Below are 18,669 nucleotides of genomic sequence, written 5' to 3' on the forward strand. Positions count from 1 at the left end.
GCGTGGACGATTCGAGGCAGGAGCCACAAACACGCGAACATCGGCACTGTAGGAGAGGTGACAGGAATAAGCGCAAGAGCCAAATTAAGTCAGACATAGGGTTCATTAACATGCAAGGTGGCAGAAATAGGCTAAAATGGGAGGAAATCGAAGAACAACTAAGGCAGGAGAACTTAATGGTTTATGGGTTTGTAGAGACACATCTTAGGGACATGGAACAACCGCCCTGTAACCCTGATTATGCATGGGAATACTGCAACAGAGTGCAGGGTAGCAGAAAGGGTGGGGGAATTCGAGCATTCATTCATAAAAATACAAATTGGCAAAGGGTCAAACAGGAATGCATGGAGCATTTATGGCTAGAAGGAAAAGTAGCAGGGGCGAAAGCACTTCTAGGCTTTGTATACCTTTGGACAGGATCAAATGCTAAAGAGGAAAACAAAAAAATGTTGGACTGTATAGCAGCGGACATCAATGAGCTGGGAAAAGGATGTGAAGTAATTGTATTAGGAGACATGAATGCGCATGTTGAAGATATGGATGGGCACACAGACTCCACAGGTAACATGCTGCTGGATATGTGTGAGAGGCTTAACTTAGTTGTCTGTAACTCTACTGAAAAGTGTGACGGGACCATAACATGGGAGGTAGGGGGTCGACACTCGACAATAGATTATGCGTTAATGTCACATAGGATGTACGATAGATTAGGAGCCATGATTATAGATGAACAGGGCTCCAGAAGTATAGGTAGCGACCACAAACGTATCAAGTTGAGTTTTAAGAGGGAAACTAAAACACGAACGACCCGCGAGGAAACGCCAGATGTGATTTTTTACTCAGAAGACGAAGTGGAAATAGCGGCCAAACAAATTGAAGAGGAAATATCAGAGGGTACTGAAACTGATTGGACTTACCCAAAGTTAATGAGACTATTTGAGCGTGAGCTAGGTAAGGCGCGAGTCAGGAAAACAAGGCAAGGGATACGAAAACTCAAGAGCTGGTGGGATGAAGAGGTTAAGAAGGCCATAAAAAAACGTCAGGAAGCCTCCAGGGAACACAGGTATTCCAAAAGTAAGGGAGAACCTAAAGCAGAAGTACAGAGGAAATGGGTAAACTACATAAAATGCAAAAGGGAAGCATCTTATTTGATCAACGAGAAAATCAAGACAAAAGGGTCCCAATGGATGTCAAAAATAAGCAATAAAAAAGATAAACAGGCAGCTAGGAAATTCTGGCAACATCTGAACTCCTTGGGTAATAGGACAAGCCTAGAGCAGAGGTATATAGTAACAGCTCAAGGTACTCGGTTAGAAGGAGAGGGGGCAATGGAGCATATAGGAACCATGATGAGGGAAAAATTTACAAAACAGATAAATGGTACATGCAGTACGTCGGAGAGGGATAGCCCGGTCAACCCACTGCTTTCGCTTGGACAAAAAGAGTGGGAAAGGGCGGAGAAGAGGGTACCAAGTAGCACATCGGCAGGCCCCGATGGTATTCCAATTATGTTAATAAAGAAATTGGGCCCGAAATCTAAGAAAGCATTGAGGGAGGTGGTGAGCAAAATGCTAGTGGATGGTAAAGTACCTGACGAATGGAGGCTAAGTAGGATGAGAATGATATATAAGGGAAAGGGGGACAAAGCTGACATAAATAACTACCGGCTTATAACAGTGACGTCAGTGGTTTACAGGGTGGTTATGCAGATTATAAAGGACAGACTGCAGGCATGGGTAGAGAACGAGGGGGTACTTGGAGAGCTACAAAATTGGTTCCGGAAGCATAGGAGGCTAGAAGACAATCTGTTCTCGCTAACACAGTGCATTGAAATAGCTGAAAAGGAACACAGACCCCTATGGCTGGCTTTTTTGGACATCAAGAGAGCCTATGACAGTGTACTTCAAGAGGGCTTCTGGGGCATTCTGGAAACTTTAGGAGTGCTAGATGGAGTAACCAATTTCTTAAAAGATATCTGTAAAGGTAACCGGGTGATTATACAATGGGAAAAGCAGGTTTCGGAGCCTGTAATGATTCGGCGGGGGCTTAGGCAGGGGTGCCCATTGTCGCCTCTGATGTTTATGCTGTACCTACAAGGTCTAGAGGTCAAAATGCAGCAAAGCGGACTCGGCTGCAACCTGTCATTTCTCAAGCAAGGAAAATTGATTGAACAGTCATTACCAGGACTGATGTACGCGGATATTAATGGCTGACAATGCAGAAGATCTGCAGGAATTAATGGACATATGTGGTACAGAAGGAGACAGATTAGGCTTGAAGTTTAGCAAAGAAAAATCAGCAGTCATGATTTTTAATGATAACAGTTGCGGCGAGCATAAGATACAGGAGGCCACGCTGGAGATAGTCGATAAATACAAGTACCTTGGGGTGTGGATAAATAATGGCATTGAGTATCTGACAGAGTACGAAAAATATCTAACGACTAAAGGTAACAGAAGTGCAGCGATTATGAAGAGTAGGGCACTGTGGAACTACAATAGGCACGAGGTAGTACGAGGGATATGGAAGGGGGTAATATGGTACCAGGCCTGACTTTTGCCAATGCGGTTCTATGTATTAGAACAGAGACCCGGCAACAGTTGGAAATTAGGCAACGTGGGGTGGGTAGGCTCGCTCTGGGAGCACATGGCAAGACACCAAATCTTGAAGTGCAGGGGTATCTGGGATGGTCTTCTTTCGAGGGCAGAGAGGCTAGTAGCAAGATAGCCTTTGAGGAGCGATTGAGAAAAATGGGGGAAATTCGGTGGGCTAGCTAGGACGGTTTTCAGTTACTTATACACGAGGAATGTTGACACGAGGTGGAGGAAGCGAACTAGAAAATTGACAAGCAAATACTTGGGCAGTAGCGGGGGAACAAGTAAGGAATCATCTGTCAAGAAAAAGGTTAAGGAGGCAGAGTGGGGTATGTGGAGTACAGAGATGCAAACCAAATCGGCATTGGAGACATACAGGACGTTTAAGCAAGAAATAGCCAAAGAAAATATTTATGATAACTCTAAGGGAAGCTCATTGTTGTTCGAAGCCAGGACAGGTGTACTGAGGACTAAAACGTACCGAGCCAGATACCAGGAGATAGATTTGGTATGCGAGGCGTATAGAGAGGAGGAGGAAACGGCGGAACACCTGATACTTGCTTGTAAACAACTTCACCCTGCAGTTGAATCTAACGGGGAACTGTTCAAAGCCTTGGGTTTTAATGACAGTGAAAGTAGAATAGACTTTGAACAGGTAGAAATAACTAAACGGAGGCTATCTGATTGGTGGACAATATCAACGCAAATGTAAAGGAGTAAATACATAGGTATTAAAGGCTAGGTGGCGCGCGTCGCCGCCGCCCGATTCAAAGGGTTGAGCCACAATCATCCATCCATCCATCCAGCCGCTAAAAGCGGCCGCCGTACTACAGTACACTGTAGCCGTACTGCGCAAATTAGTATTGCTATAGTGAACTAGAAAGGGGTAGTGGGGTCAGGGAGAGCCGGCGGGTGTGGCATCTCACGTCGACGCCGCCAGATGGCGCCACTAGAGCATGGGCTGTACGGAACGCGAAACTGAGCATTTTCAACGTAGAGAAAGCCGTGTGCGCTTGGTGTCGCGCAGAAAAAAGAAAGCGCACAGCTCCGTAGCATGCTTTCTGAAAACTTCCCCTGAAATTAAGACAAGGCGCAGAGAAACGTGGAAAGGCTGACGTTCTTCAAGCTTGCGTGAAAATAAAGCCGACCCATCGAGTGCTGACTGACGGCCGCACGACGATGCGACTGATTTCTAAACTAAAAGCTTGCAAACACCGTAGAAGAGGTAAATATGTGAATGGGTAAATTGTTTAATTCATTTGCCGTTAACAATTTTTATACAGGTCAGGACCCAATCGCATTCACAAGTTCAAGTGAGCCAAACAAATGCGGCGCGTGTTCCAACACATTCGGAACAGAGGTCAGATATGATGAGGTTTTATTCCTTTAAATGCGATTTTGTTTACGAAAGCATATATCCACTGAAAGCTATAGGGAGTTAATCCTATGGTGATATGGCACTATTATGCGGTCGTCTACAGTGGTTACCAGGGATAGCGAAATTTCGTAACATAGCAAAATAAAGAGAACTCGTGGTGGCCAAAAACAACTCTTTATTGGTACAAAAGATGGGCAGCTACTCCTTTCTCAAAGTGCATCTTAAAGTGCATGGCTGACGAGAGAGGCACTATGAGGAACGGCTTATCTTCGCGTGCAATTTCTTTTTACGCCGTTCTTGTCGCGAGTGGTTGATCCCTTTTACATAGAAGTGCATGCAGCCTGGTCAGCACATAGAACTTGGTCAACTCTGTTGTGAGCGCATTTGAGTACTGGCTGCAGCTATAGCCGAAGTTCTCCTTCACTAGCAACATTACATCCACTATGCTGTCACTGCAGAGTTTCTCTCGGCTGAAGAACACAGTGAAGATATCCTCCAACTTCTTCACTGCCCTGAAAAGCTCCAGCGAAGGAATAACAACCCTCCCTTGTCGCATGTCACAGTGAACTCAGTTTCTGCTTTCCGTATTGGGGGTTTCCAAAAGAAAGGCCTTAATAAGGCATGCAGTCATAACACTTCAGAAACTTTCGAGCAACATACCCTGCCATGTAATGTATTAGACGGTCGTGTAATACGTACGCTCTTCTGCTCCACCAACTCTGTGTGCTCAGCAGGAATACTACGAAGCATGCGCTCGGCTTAAGCTAGGTTTCCCTCCTCAATGAGATGGTCGATTGCAGCAGTTGGATGGATGGAAGGTAGGAGCGTCCCCTCTGAAACGGGGCGATGGCAGTTGCCACCATGCTCAGATTTTTATTTTGCCTTTTATTATCTGTGTTGTGTGTTATTGAATTTCTCGATTTTCTTTAAATACGCCTTCCTACCCTTTTAACCTTATGTCACCTCTCTGCTTTTGAGCCACCAATCCTCCAATCGCCTTTTGCTAATTTCCACCGCACATTTATTTACATGACTATCATTATCTCTGAACCCTAGGGCCTCAGGAAGGGTGACTGCGGCCGCATCGACATCGGGATTAATACCATCACATTTAAGTATGAAGTGTTCCATTGTTTCTACATATTTACCACACACAGCACATGTGTTTTCTTCTTCGTTAAATTTCTTTTTATAGCTCCGCGTTCTAAGACATCCTGATCTAGCTTCAAAGAGTAGGGCACTGCCTCTTGAGTTATCATAAAACGCTTCCTTCCTGATCTGTTGTTTCCAGTATCGATATAGTTCTACACTATGCTTCTTTTCCATTGAATTTATCCAATTTTTACCTTCCGCATTTTTAACCTGTCGTTTAATGCTCTGTCCTTTTTCGTCCTCGTGTCTGGCATACTTACTGGTTAGCTTCCTAGTTCTTTTCCGCCATTGTGAGTCAATGCTCTTTCTGTATTTTATAGGTACTTAAACACCTTAGCTGCCCACCTGTTATCATCCAATTTCCTCAGACGTTTTTCGTATAGGATTTTACTCTGAGCTTCCCGTGCTTCGAATGATGCCCAGCCCATATCTCCCTGTACTGCGCCCTCTTTGCTTCTCTGTGTTCCCGAGATGCCCACCGTCGTTGTTCGATGGCCTCTCTAATTTCCTTATTCCACCAACTTCGTGGCTTCCCTTTTCCTCTCCAGCGGTTTACTCCTTTTACCTCTTTTATTTTTGTACTAATGAGTAGTTCTAACTGATTATAATCCCACCTTTCCATGGGATGTTTATTTATTGCTTCCTCTATGCCAGCCGCTATTTGCGCTATTTGCACGTCATTTAATTTTGCGTACTCTTTTTGGCCTCCCTGTATTTCTCTTTTGAGTAGGGCTCCCAACTGTAGACTAATACGTTTATGATCACTTCCGAGGCTGTACTTCCCCTCTTCGTCTATTTCCATTATTGCTAGCTTGCTATACAATCCCTGCGACATTAAGCAGTAGTGTCTGTTACGGGACTCCCGCGTGATTTGTCCCTCACACTTAGTTTCTCTATTTACTATAACTAGGTTGTGTCGTTCACAGAAGTATAGCATCAACTTCCCATTACAATCTGTGTATCCATCCAGATCCTCCATGTGGCCATTCACGTCACCCAGCAGGCAAATATCGGCACCTTCTCCAAACTGCTTTATATCGTCATCGAGACACTTCACTAGATCTTTGTTCTCTTGCCTGTATTTGTCCCCTGTCCCTAAATAAACTACTCCTAGCCATGCCTTTTTACCGGCAATTGTACCTGATACCCGGACATGTTCTTTGCAAGTTAACTTTATTCTTTGCCAATTTGTTCCTTGGTTTATGAGCATACCTACTCCTCCTCCCTTCCTCTCCGTTGTTGTTCTATTGCTCCCTTCCCAGACGTAGCCTTCAATAAGCGGTGGGTCTTCTAGATCCCTGAGGTGTGTTTCGCATAGCGCGTATACACCTACTTCTTCGTCCTTTAACTGCTGTTCTATTTCTAACCACCTCGCTCTCTTTCTACCGCCTTGCATGTTTATGTACCTGATCCTGGTGTTAAATTTATTTGTAGTTTTCTTCCTGGACCTCCTAGTGGCCATTTTATTGGCGTCAGCCTCTATTGTTGCACTTTCTACACTGTTTCTACCTGCCCCTACGCCCTGAGGCGCAGTGGACCCCCTAAAAAAGCTACTGCCCGACCTGCCAAGCGCCAGCCGATCTCGGCTCCTAGCCTTCCATTAAAGTGGATGCCATCTCGTGTAAAGCCTCCGCCAAAGCCTGCTCTATGCACTTCTCTGTTTATGTCTACCACTTCGAATCCTTTCTCCTGGCTTAGCTTTCTTATTTCACAATTTACAGCCACAACGTCCTTGGCAATTGCTCCGTTCCTTCCTTGCACCTCCGGCACTGTGCATACCACGATCTGGACTTGCTGTGCTATCGCCCTTAAATCGTCAACTCCCTCCGCTAATCTTTCCACTACTTTTGCAGCTTCACAATTCAACACATCATTTAGCCCCACCACTACCACTACCAAATTGCGTTCTGCAACATTCTCAGAAAGCTCGCTTTTTGTTTCTTTCAGTACTGCGTCCATTGTCCTGCCTGGGAACGTCCCGACTGCTACCCGCTTATCACCCTTTGCACGCTCCATTATAGCTCTTTTGCACCTCCTCATATTTGAATCACCACCGATAAGTACTAGGGCATTCTTTCCCACCCTCCTAACTTCCAGGTTGTGCTTATCATTGGCTATGAGCTCATTCCTTGGGATTAGCTTGTTCCCCTCCTCTCCTCGCGCTCGCTAGCGCCCCTGTGGCTGCAGCGTCGCTTCCCGCGGAGCGTGTTGCGCTGCTTCGCTATAACTACGCCGATTCACCGGCGGCGAGCTGACTACCGCTTGCTCTGCCACCCTGCCCCCGACTTCGCATGTAGGGTCTACCCTACTTTCTGTGTTTTTGCCCCCGGCTTGGTGTCCCGACCCATCATTCTCCGCTGCGCGCGTCTCAAGCGCATCGAGACGTCTGCGCAGTTCTGCTCTCCTTTCCTTCTCTTCTCCAAGCTCGGCCATGGTTCTTACTAATTGAGCGGCCTGCACCGCTTCCACCTGCAAAGACTTTCGCCTGCAACCCAAGTAACCACGGATATCCGGGCGACGTCCGACGGACGTCCTTTCTGGATATTCGGGATGTCCGTGGGATATCCATGAATGTCCGACGTACGTCCGAGGGACGTCCCTGGGGAATCCAAAGGTAATCGCTTTGGCATCCGTAGTACGTCCGACGCGGACATCCAGCATGGACATTCAGGGGACGTTCAGGATATATATATATATATATATATATATATATATATATATATATATATATTTATATACATATATGTGTGTGTATGTGTGTGTGTGTCTTCCCGGGGATATTCCAGATATACACATGCCTTGAAGCGACAGTAGTGGCCGGGACACATTCAAGCACCGGACCATTATATATATTACATTGGTCTAATGCTTGAATGCATTCTTGTTTTAAATAAACGAGAAATGAACTTACACCAACTTCCAAATACAATTAAACGTTTATTGTCACCTTATACATATACATAAAAAGACCAATAAGCAGATATATGCGTACTGTTCAAAGAACAAATAAATACACGGATAAAGAAGAAAACTTGCAATTTCAATAGCACAACACAAGGTAGAGAACAGCAGAACAAAAAATACTTATTGCCCACCCTGCTTTGACATTTGTGTTTGCAGCATGGAATAAAAAGAAAGCAAAAATACATCAATTAGCATTATTAAGCAGCGAAAGCAACAGAAATGACATGAAGGAATTAATCTTGACTACATCACTTCACTAGCACTCTGCGACACGGGCACAAAAAATGACATTAACTGGCTAATGCCTTAAACTTTAATGTCATTCGCGGGGTGCCACACGGACATGCTTAATGGTATTGCAGCTTAAATGTTATTCGCGACGTAGTGCGTTCTCGTAAGTCAACTTGCCGTCAAATGCGTACTCTCGTTCCCAATGTCTCCACATTCTGACGTGGCTAAACGAACTATTAGTGAAGAACAATCAATATATTCTTCACTTTCTTTAAACAATATCTCTTTCTCGTGGCGTAGTGCGTTCTTACAATTATTAAAAATCACTTGGCCATCGAATGCGTACTCTCGTTTACAATGTCCCCGCCGTGGCCGTAGTGACCATATTCTCACGATATTAAACAAACTTGTAGATAAAAACAACTAATATATTCTTCACTTTTTTAAAAGGAGCTTTTTATTTTTCGTAGAGATCAGCAGGCGATCTTGCTGCTACTGACGGCTACAGCTCTGATCATGAGCGCATTAGCCAGGAGAAGCTCTTTGCCAGGAGAATCAAAAGGGCGCCAATGAAGAGTCCGCGGTAGCTAAAGAAAAATGTAGACTCCGGGGTCCTGCTTACCAGAAAACCCGCATTGACTTGTGCGTACACCTCTCCTAACGGATCCTGTTCCGTTCTCACAGCGAAGTGAACCATCCGAAGCGTCACGTAGAGTATATCCATCAGGGAAACAAGGCACATTGTCCTTAGTGAGCGTAGTGTCACAACCACCGTCCTGAACTTCCGATGTCGCCTCGGTGCAGCGACCAACATCACAAGGCGTACAAATGTTTGCAGGGACAGCCCGACCGCACATGTTAATGCATGCGTGCGGGGTATACGCGCCACTGCACAGTTCTAGACTTGCGAATTCTCGAGCTGTTGACTGCTGCCTGCCGGTGCGAGATCCGAAGTCCTCGAATATCGTCTTTGTTTCCAGCGACGCTCTTTTTTCGCGCGTGCGGCTTCTCCCGCAGTCTAGGCATCCTGGCACCTGTGAAGAAAACACATTTCAATACCCAAACGAATTAAAAAAGAAATCGATGTAGCTGTCATACCTTGGTAGCTGAGTAGGAGACTTCGGCAGGCACGGAAGGTGACAAACGCTGCTCCGCTGCCCTAAAACGATCGCAGAATGAAAAAATGGCGTGGCGACGATGGCTAGAGCTTGGATTGGATTGGATGACTGCAGCGTTCTGTTTTGCCAAGGTTCTAACACTTCCACGTGCATCTACGCAAACATAAATAGGTTTTTAAAATATTCTATTATTACACAGTTAAATATTTACTTATTCTGGGAATATTCGGTATCTGATTTTCGAGTTTTTTTAGTTTCTGCTAAAGCTGTCGGCGCCAGAATAACATAGCCTTTGAGATTACTGTCAATGCATGGCGGCTCTGACGCATTATAGCTTTCGTAATCGCTTTCAACGCATGCAGCCACCAAAAGCGTAGCCTTTGAGATTTGTTTTTGTTACCTATAATGATATTATTGTATGCACAATTGAACACTGCAGACAACTTCCTGTTTTAAGAAACCAGCCAAAAACAGGCGCACACAGGAAACATACGAGAAGACAGGAAAGAGGCTGGAAGAGGCCTGTCTTGTGTATGTTTCCTGTGTCCGTCTTTTTTTTTTTGCTGGTTTTTTTCTTAATACAATGCACCAACTAGCCCAACAACGTGTTTTACTTCCTGTTCCAATTATAAACCTGAACGTACATGTTAGGAGGTCAGGACCAAAACTCTATGATCAGGAACTTTTCATAATGAGGGGTAACTTGAGTGCTTGGCTCTAGGTCGAATAAGTGGCTTCAAATGGGCGCTTATATATTCTGCTAGTCATCCACAAGCATTTTTTTAAAGCAAACTACAAATTGTTTGTATGACCCACCGATAGAAAAAAAATCGTATTTTAATACTGCGATGTTAAAGTGGGCAGAATTTATATCAAGTTGGAAATATATTTATTTTGCTTTGAAAAAAAGAATGAACTGTGTCCGATAGAGAACAAAAATAAACAGATATAATATGAACAAACTAAAATTTCCGGCAATATATTTATGCTAGTTTATATATAACTCACTAGTGTATATCCTGGGCATGCCTATTTATGGACAGCCAGCGGACGTTCAAAATGGGATGTCCCATGGACATCCCGGTGGGATGTCCTTCGAACATCCAAACAGGATATGGACTTTTCATGTACGTCCCACGGACGTCCGTGTTGGATATCCGGATGGATGGACGTTGGGACTTATGGTGGACGTCCCACGGATATCCGTGGTTACTTGGGAAAGCTAACCGCCTCTCCCGCTCCTCCCTCAGGTCTGCTTTCAGCGCCTCGAACTTGGCTGTCCAATTTCCTTCCAGTTTTTGGACTGCTTCTCTGACCCCTTCGCACAGCCTGCACGTAAAGCTAGACTCCTCCGCGTCTGCTAAGCTCTGGAAACTGGTCTCGTCGAGGGAGCACCAGCGCAGGCACTCGTCGCACTGCACTTGCTCCGCGTCCCCCGCCGCCTTCCCTTTCTTTGGTTTCATTGCTAGGCCTACGTCCTTAGGCTCAACGAGCACGTCCGCCAAATCACTTCGAAGAGCTAGCTGAGATAGTTAAATAGGCCTATCAAATAGGTCTCGCCTAGCACCTAGGCCTAACGAGGGAAACCGCCAGACCTAGACAAAGGCGGTACGTTTACCACGCTTACCACGAATTCAAAATTTGCGCTCCTGCTCCATGCAATATAAAACACTTCAAAAACATCAGCTAATAAAAAGAAAAAAGACTACTTAGCTACGAACGAAGTCGCTGAAGCCTCGACACAGGAGCGTCCGCACGCCCAATTACTATTTCAATGCAAAAAAAAACAGCAAACAAAAACCTAAAGCTTGCCCGCGTGGCACCAGCGCCGAATGCTCCCCTAGCGGACCGATGGAAGTTTCGAGGGTCGTCGCTGCGCTAGCGCGCGCCCGTGTTCTGTACGGCGGGAGCGCTCGTGCGCGTGGTTTTTGCGATGCCGAGTGCGACCTCATCAGCCAGGAAAGGCGGCACGCAATACTGATGTGTTGTTGATTGCCACGGCAGCCTCGAAAACACAAAAGGTCGTACGCCGCCCGTGAAGTTCTACAGATTTCCTGGGAAGTGGTACGAGAAGGACAGACAACAAGCGTGGATAACTGCAGTGCGCCGAGTCAAGTAAGTCTCATACTTTCGCATTCGCGTGTAATATCTTGAAAGTGGAATGGTCATATGCCTGTTTTAGTGCTCGGCCATTTGTTTAGTCGTGTCGCGTTGTTGAATTGTGGTGGCATCCACCGTTTGTTAGCGGTAAATTCATGCGTGTTGCGCCGCTAAGCTCTTCGACGCGTGCTCGATTCCCAGCCACGGCGGCCGCATTTCGATAGGGGTAAAATGCAAGCACACCCTTGTTACCATGTGCTTTGATTTTTGTGCACCTTAAAGAAACCCCATAAGATAAAATTATTCCTGAGACTTCCCATTACAGCGGGCCTCATAATGATTTCGTGGTTTTGGCACTTAGAACCCCCGAATTTATTTGATTGCACTGTGCCTTCCCTCGCGATCGGCATGGACGAGCTCAAGAGAATTATTTCCCTTTTCCCAACGCTGCAACTTAAATTACTAGTTTTGCAGGTAACGAAAGGGGCCGCGCGCTACTTTTGTGTGGTAGCAGACCGTATTTAATGCAAGCCGCGGTCGTCGCGTGCGTCGGGAAGCGGCAGATCGGAAAGCAGCCGCTCGAGACGTGCGCGTTATGTTTGTTGTTTGCCCATGCTTTCTAAGTATCTAAGTGTGCAAGTATCATAACTTGTAGTGGTACCACTCTTGTAGAATAATATATGCACACAATCACAGGAACGTTACCTTTGCAAACATATTATTGGGAGTAATTTAATCCCCACAACAAATGGGCACACATACTGTTTCATTTATATGCGATGCAGATGGAAGCGGCGCCAAACAGACCAATGGCAATCACAATTGTCTTCTCAGCAGTCAGCACCACCGGGACATGTGCTTTCGTACTGCAGCGACACAGCTCTTGAGCAGCAGCAAGACACGTGTGAAACAGACTCCAGAACATGCCTTTGTGAAGTGACGGAACCGTCAAGAAGCAGCCCAATGGATCTGCAGCATCGAGTAGTATGACAACAGAAGTTCCGGCTGCCAGTGTGACTTGCGTCGGGGATTCGCGGCCGCGAGAGCATATTGGTGACTTGTGCACATTGCTTTCTAGATACTCGTATCCTGCCGCGTGCTTACCAAGACTGGGCGCCGCGCAAGCTTCTCGCCACCGTCCCTTCACCCCATCGTATCATCGAGCGCCCTAACTGTCTACTGGGGCCTCCGTTGCGTGACACCGCGGAACGGGACCCATCCCAGCTGTGACGTCATAAACGAAGACAGCGCCGCCTGGAGCAGACTCACCACCAGGGACGCCTATAAAGCCACCCTCCGGCTTCGCACTTCTGGGATTCGCGGCCACGAGAGCATATTGGTGACTTGTGCACTTTGCTTTCTAGGTAGGACCTTTTTTACCTATTGATCACTTTTTAGAATATTCCTGTGGCCGCGGATCCCAGTTGCTGCGTTTCAATGGGTGTGGATTTGTGCACGTATCGCGCTCGCATCGGCTCATTTTCTTCATGTCACGTACATGTGTGTGAACAAGTCTATGCATTTAGTCCAGGGGCGCGACTAGTCCGTGAACTTTGCCCGAGACCCACTTCATTCCTGCTTTCTACATGTCTGACCCTACTTTTGCTTTGTGCGGGAGATGTTGAAGCAAACCCCGGACCAAAGGTTGATGAGGTGCTCGCACTGTTAAAATAATGTCATGCTGAGACGTCAAACACGCTAAAACAAATCAAACAGGACATAAACAACATCCAGGGCCGTGTTGCTGTGGTAGAGAAAAGTATGTCCGCTGTACTTGATATGAAGAAAAACTTCGACACCATGTCTTCTTCTGTAGAAGACGTCAAGACAAATATACGCAAAACAAACGATGAACTTACAGGTGTAGTCGAAGACATGAACAGCAGAATGAGAAGCAACAACTTGATTATCAAAGGACTCGCTGAAGAAGAACGCGAAGGTTATGCAGAAACAGAAAAAATAGTTAAGGACTTCTTTAGCGAGCATCTTAAGATACAGTGTGGTGACATCGAACGTGCACACCGCCTTGGCCGGCCACGTTCTGATCAAGCTCGACCAATTATAGTTAAATTTCTGAACTTTAAATCTAAACTCGAAGCATTTCAAAATGCGCATAAACTAAAACATCTCACGGAACCAAAAGTTTGGCTAGACGAAGACTTCTCCCCGAAGGTCCTACATGCACGGAAAAAGCTGCGCGACTTCGCCAAGGCCAATATCAGAGAAAACGAGCGTTATTCTGTGAGATTTGATAAGCTTCACATAAGAAATTTTGTTTACCGGTATGATTCGGCAACAGATAGTGTGAAAAAACTTTTTTCTAGGCACTCGCCCCCCGAGAATTGAGTCGACCCCAAAGAAAGTCAACGATAACAAAACCAAACCGATCTCCTTGGTCTTGGCAAACTTCCGCAGCATACATAACAAAGTAGACGCACTCAAAGCTATAGCACATACCTTCTCAGCTGATATCATCGTGGGTACGGAAACGTGGCCAACCGAAGACGTTGCAACTCACGACATCGCGCTTCCACCATCGTTCGTTTTATTTAGGAAAGATAGGGCTGATTCTCGACGAGGAGGAGGAGTGCTCATTGCGATTAACAAAGACATCCATGCATCTCTTACCCCTATCGACTCTCCCTTAGAAATAGTCTGGGTTTCTGCTCAACTTGGCCATAAGCTCTGCATTATTGGCGCCTGTTATAGGCCACCAAGTAGCCAACCTAAATTCATTGAACTGTTAAATGACGCTATCGAGCAGATCCTTGTTAGGCACCCGAATTGCCTCCTATTTTTAGCTGGCGACTTTAATTTTCCCGCGATGAACTGGACGACGCTAACTGTTGGCTCCGACAATAACCGACAGGAGAACATTAACTTTCTTCATTTACTTCAATATCACCAGCTCACCAAAATTGTTCACGAGCCCACTCCTGGTAAACACATCCTGGACCTCATCCTAACAACCCATCCTGAGCTCTCAGACATTCACGTCTTGGAAGAAATAAGTGACCACAAAGTTGTGCACTGTTCTCTTCTACTCCCACGGACCAACAAAACAAAAAACAGGAAGCTTATCTACAACTACGCACGTGCGGATGTTGAAAAAAATGAACCTGTTGCTGGAAACTTTCACAAATAGCTTTCAGGCCAATTTTCATAACCGTACGACTAATGAAAATTGGAAGTTGTTTCGTGACAAACTCAAAGAAATTGAAGATTCCTGCGTGCCAAAACTAATGATAAGTACGCGTACCAACGATCCTTGGTTCACCACAGATGTCAACAGGGCACTAAATAGGAAAAAAAGAGCATTTAGTAAAGCGGTTCGATCAAAAGAAGCTACAGACTGAGAAAACTGTAAAAACATTTCCAAAATAGCTGAAAAACTAATTTCTGAAGCCGAGAACAAATATTTTAATTCAACGCTTCCTAGTTTGATAAAAACCAACCCTAAGAAATTCTGGAACACTGTTAATCCTAAAACCACTAGTACGGTTCCTGTTCTTTTGGACGCCCACGGCAGCACTCTACCTATCGAGCAGTGTGCAGAACAATTCAATAGCCACTTCTCACAAGTTTTTACGAACGAATTGCCCATTTACAATCCACTATTGCTTCCTGAGGCCGATATACAGATTCCATTTTCACCCATTCACATATCTGCGCTTTGCGTGGCTCGTGCAATTGAACGCCTACCTCACCACACTAGCCCAGGACCCGATGGTATCAACGCGAAACTCTTAAAGATTACCTGCCAACACACAGCTTTCCTGCTATCTCTCATTTTCCAACAGTCACTCGACACGACATGTGTGCCAGAAGATTGGAGATCCGCTTATGTAATGCCGGTATTTAAATCTGGTGACAGATCCGTTCCTAATAATTACAGGCCAATTTCACTAACATCGATATGTTGCAAGGTGCTCGAACACATATTATACACTAACATTATGACTCATATTAACCAGAACAACTTGCTTCATAACAACCAACATGGCTTCCGCAAACATTTATCGTGTCAGACGCAGTTATTTGAGTTAATAACGGACCTTCATCAAGCAATCGACTCTTCCTTCTACATTGCCTCCATCTTTATTGATTTCTCTAAAGCCTTTGACCGCGTGCCTCATAACCGCCTGATGATAAAGATACGCAACCTGCAGCTGGACCAACGTACTACGCAGTGGATCAACGCATTTCTAACAAACCGCTTTCAGTCAGTTAAGTTAGGGAACCTCTTATCAAGACGTACAGTTGTTGCTTCAGGAGTACCCCAGGGTTCGGTGCTGGGTTCACTGCTTTTCTTAATATATATTAATGACATCACGTAAGATACGGTTACAATACGGCTATTTGCAGACGACTGCGTAATTTACCGAGCAATATCAAGCCCTTGCGACATCATTGCTCTCCAGACTGACCTTGATGAACTAACTCATTGGTGCGCCAGGTGGCAAATGGTTATCAACGCAGACAAAACTAAACATCTCAAGTTTACTTCCGCTAACACAAGTCCTAATGCCTACACTGTTAATAATACTATCATAGAAACTGCAGCGTCAGTAAAATACCTCGGCGTAAATCTTACCTCTAATTTATCCTGGAGCACTCATATAGAACTGATTACTACCAAAGCCTTAAAAAAACTTGGTCTTCTTAAACACCGACTACACCAAGCTAAACAGAATACAAAACTTCACGCATTCAACATGCTAATCAGGCCTGTGATAGAATATGCCTCAGTAATCTGGAACCCTCATTATACCTATCTTGTTAACATGTTAGAATCTATACAAAACAAGGCTGCACGATTCATCCTTTCCCGTTACTCTCGGTATCAAAGTGTAACATCACTAAAAATATCGCTCCATCTCCCGCCTCTGGTCATGCGCAGAAAATTCAGCCGATTATCCTTTTTCCACACTCTCTACCACAATAACACACCATTTGCAAGTTCACATCTCCCGGCGCCGCACACATCGGCTCGTGTAGATTATATGAAAAAGATTAAACCCATTTTCGCACGAACAGAACGATTCAAATACCCACCTTTGGTCCTGGCTATCGAAGAGTGGAATTCGCTTCCTTCTAGCATTGCGGCTATCGCTGAAACATCATCATTTCAGACAGCTCTTTGGTCATACTTAGAAAATTCCAACGTAAAATGATGTGCGTCGTTGTTTTTTCCTTTCTTTTTTTTTGCGTGCCAGCCGTATCGTTCCGTGAAATGTTAGATGCCATGTTTTGGAACTTCTGACGGTGCTTTTTTTTCTTTTTCTTTTTTTTGGAATTTGCTACATGTGCAATTTTCCAGTTCCTGTTCCTAGCCATTTTTTTTATTAATAACTTTTACCTGGCTTCTTAAGTCGTTTATTTCTGTCTTCAGCCATTTATAACCTGTGTTGTATATTTATAAGTTTTCTTTGATGAATCCCCCCCTATGTAATGCCCGCATTGGGCCTTTAGGGTATTGAAATAAATAAATAAATAAATTGATATAAAAGTGGCTAAATTTCTGAACATGGTGCGTACCTCTAACTCGATGTCGTCTGCGATCTTGTCGGACACCTGTGACGTGCACTTGGCTTTCACTCTCACATCACCGTCCACAATTTGTTCAACGCCGTACACGTTCGGAAGCAGACGCGCCCTTAGCGTGAGGTTGCCGCCAAGAAAAAAATCTGTCGGCATCGGCAACCTTCTTGAAACCGCACGGCAATCTTTGCATCGCTGTTGCGCAAGCAGGCGATCTGCCGCCGCCGAAAACGGAGCGCCGTGAGAACGGGCAGCGAAGAAAAGCGCGGACGGCACAATGTAAACAAAGCGGAGACTACGCCGCGACGCGACCGCGCTGCTTGGCGTTTCCACATTGGGGCGCTGTCAGGAGGCGCAGCAGCGCCGCTTGGCCATGGTTACAGTGTTTTTCTCGTCTATTGAGCTGGAGCATCTTGCGCCCTCAGGAGAACTCATTTCTCCAGTAGCTCCATTAAGGTATTATCCCCGAGAATTAGGAGTGGCGCCCTCTCGCGAGTGACGTCACGGCCAGGACGCCGCTCGCTCCGGCTCGCTCGGCTGCCGCGCGCGCTCGTTCCCTTCGTGTATGCTTGGGGGATGGGTGGCTCGAGCCGTACGTATTGAAGAATACGTCGGCTTCTTTCAGCTGCCATACCTTAACCACAGTTTGTTCTTCAAAAGCGTGTGAGTCGAGAATCTTTGCGGCTTGGATATCGCAAGCTAAGTAGCGTTAAAGGGGTCTACTAGGTTTTGCAATGCATATATGCGCCGTGTCTATCGGTAAATTTTGACTAAAAAAAGAATATCTGCAAATTCAACGCGCGAAGTTGTGTATGATGCTTCGCTAAACACTTAACATTCCTTTAGTATTTAGCTGTGAGAGGCATTGCATTTTACGTGGAAGAAAAATTTTGTAATTGGCGTCAACATGTTATCTGATTTTAGAAAGACACTGCCTAGCGAAGCTCTCATCATGATTCCTATTACTCTGGTGTGTTGTTCTATTCAAATATGGCCATTCATTAATGCGTAAAAAATAGTTAGGCGCGCATTTCTTATGAAAAAGTTTGCTGCTACTTTCATCCCCCTCTGAAACAGGCCTCCAAAAAACGAATTGCTCATGGCTGCTAATACGACGGCGCGTCACGTAGAGTATTTACATAGTTAATTCACAAACACCATAGCAGCAATCACCTGAGAGAAAAGTTTCGTTGTTAAGATCGAGAGCCACTCAATTGAAAGTGATGAAATGTTTCATAGTGGCCCTCAATAGCCTTTATCGACAATATGGCACACCCCCAATCACGTAACGGTAGCAATCGACTGTCCGTATGGCGAGGCACGCTATGTTCGCGAAACCCATCAGTTCACTACAACTTCGAATTAAAACCATAAAGCATTTTTTTTACAGCGCCAACTAGAATGGCTAAAGTATTCTCGAGCTACTACACCGCAGCTTAGATTTCCTGTATACAAAAGGAAAATTCAAGCACCTTCTGTCTCACCATGTCTCGATCCAGCGTTATTCAATTATACAAACGGATAACTATTCGCTTCGTCGGTACATAAAAGAGAACCTTGCAGGCAAATTAAGTTTGCTCCAATCCAATCG

General features: G+C 45.3%; 1 long non-coding RNA gene across 1 annotated transcript; it reads right to left on the minus strand.

Annotated features, from left to right (window-relative positions):
- Positions 1–8,041: 8,041 nt before the first annotated feature.
- LOC139047608 (uncharacterized) lies at positions 8,042–9,532 on the minus strand. Its single transcript, XR_011507256.1, has 2 exons — positions 9,418–9,532; positions 8,042–9,353 (listed from the first exon to the last, which is right to left on the minus strand). It is a non-coding gene; the product is annotated as an uncharacterized lncRNA (long non-coding RNA).
- Positions 9,533–18,669: the final 9,137 nt, after the last annotated feature.

Source organism: Dermacentor albipictus, chromosome 7, assembly GCF_038994185.2.
Source record: "Dermacentor albipictus isolate Rhodes 1998 colony chromosome 7, USDA_Dalb.pri_finalv2, whole genome shotgun sequence".
Classification (NCBI taxonomy): domain Eukaryota; kingdom Metazoa; phylum Arthropoda; class Arachnida; order Ixodida; family Ixodidae; genus Dermacentor; species Dermacentor albipictus.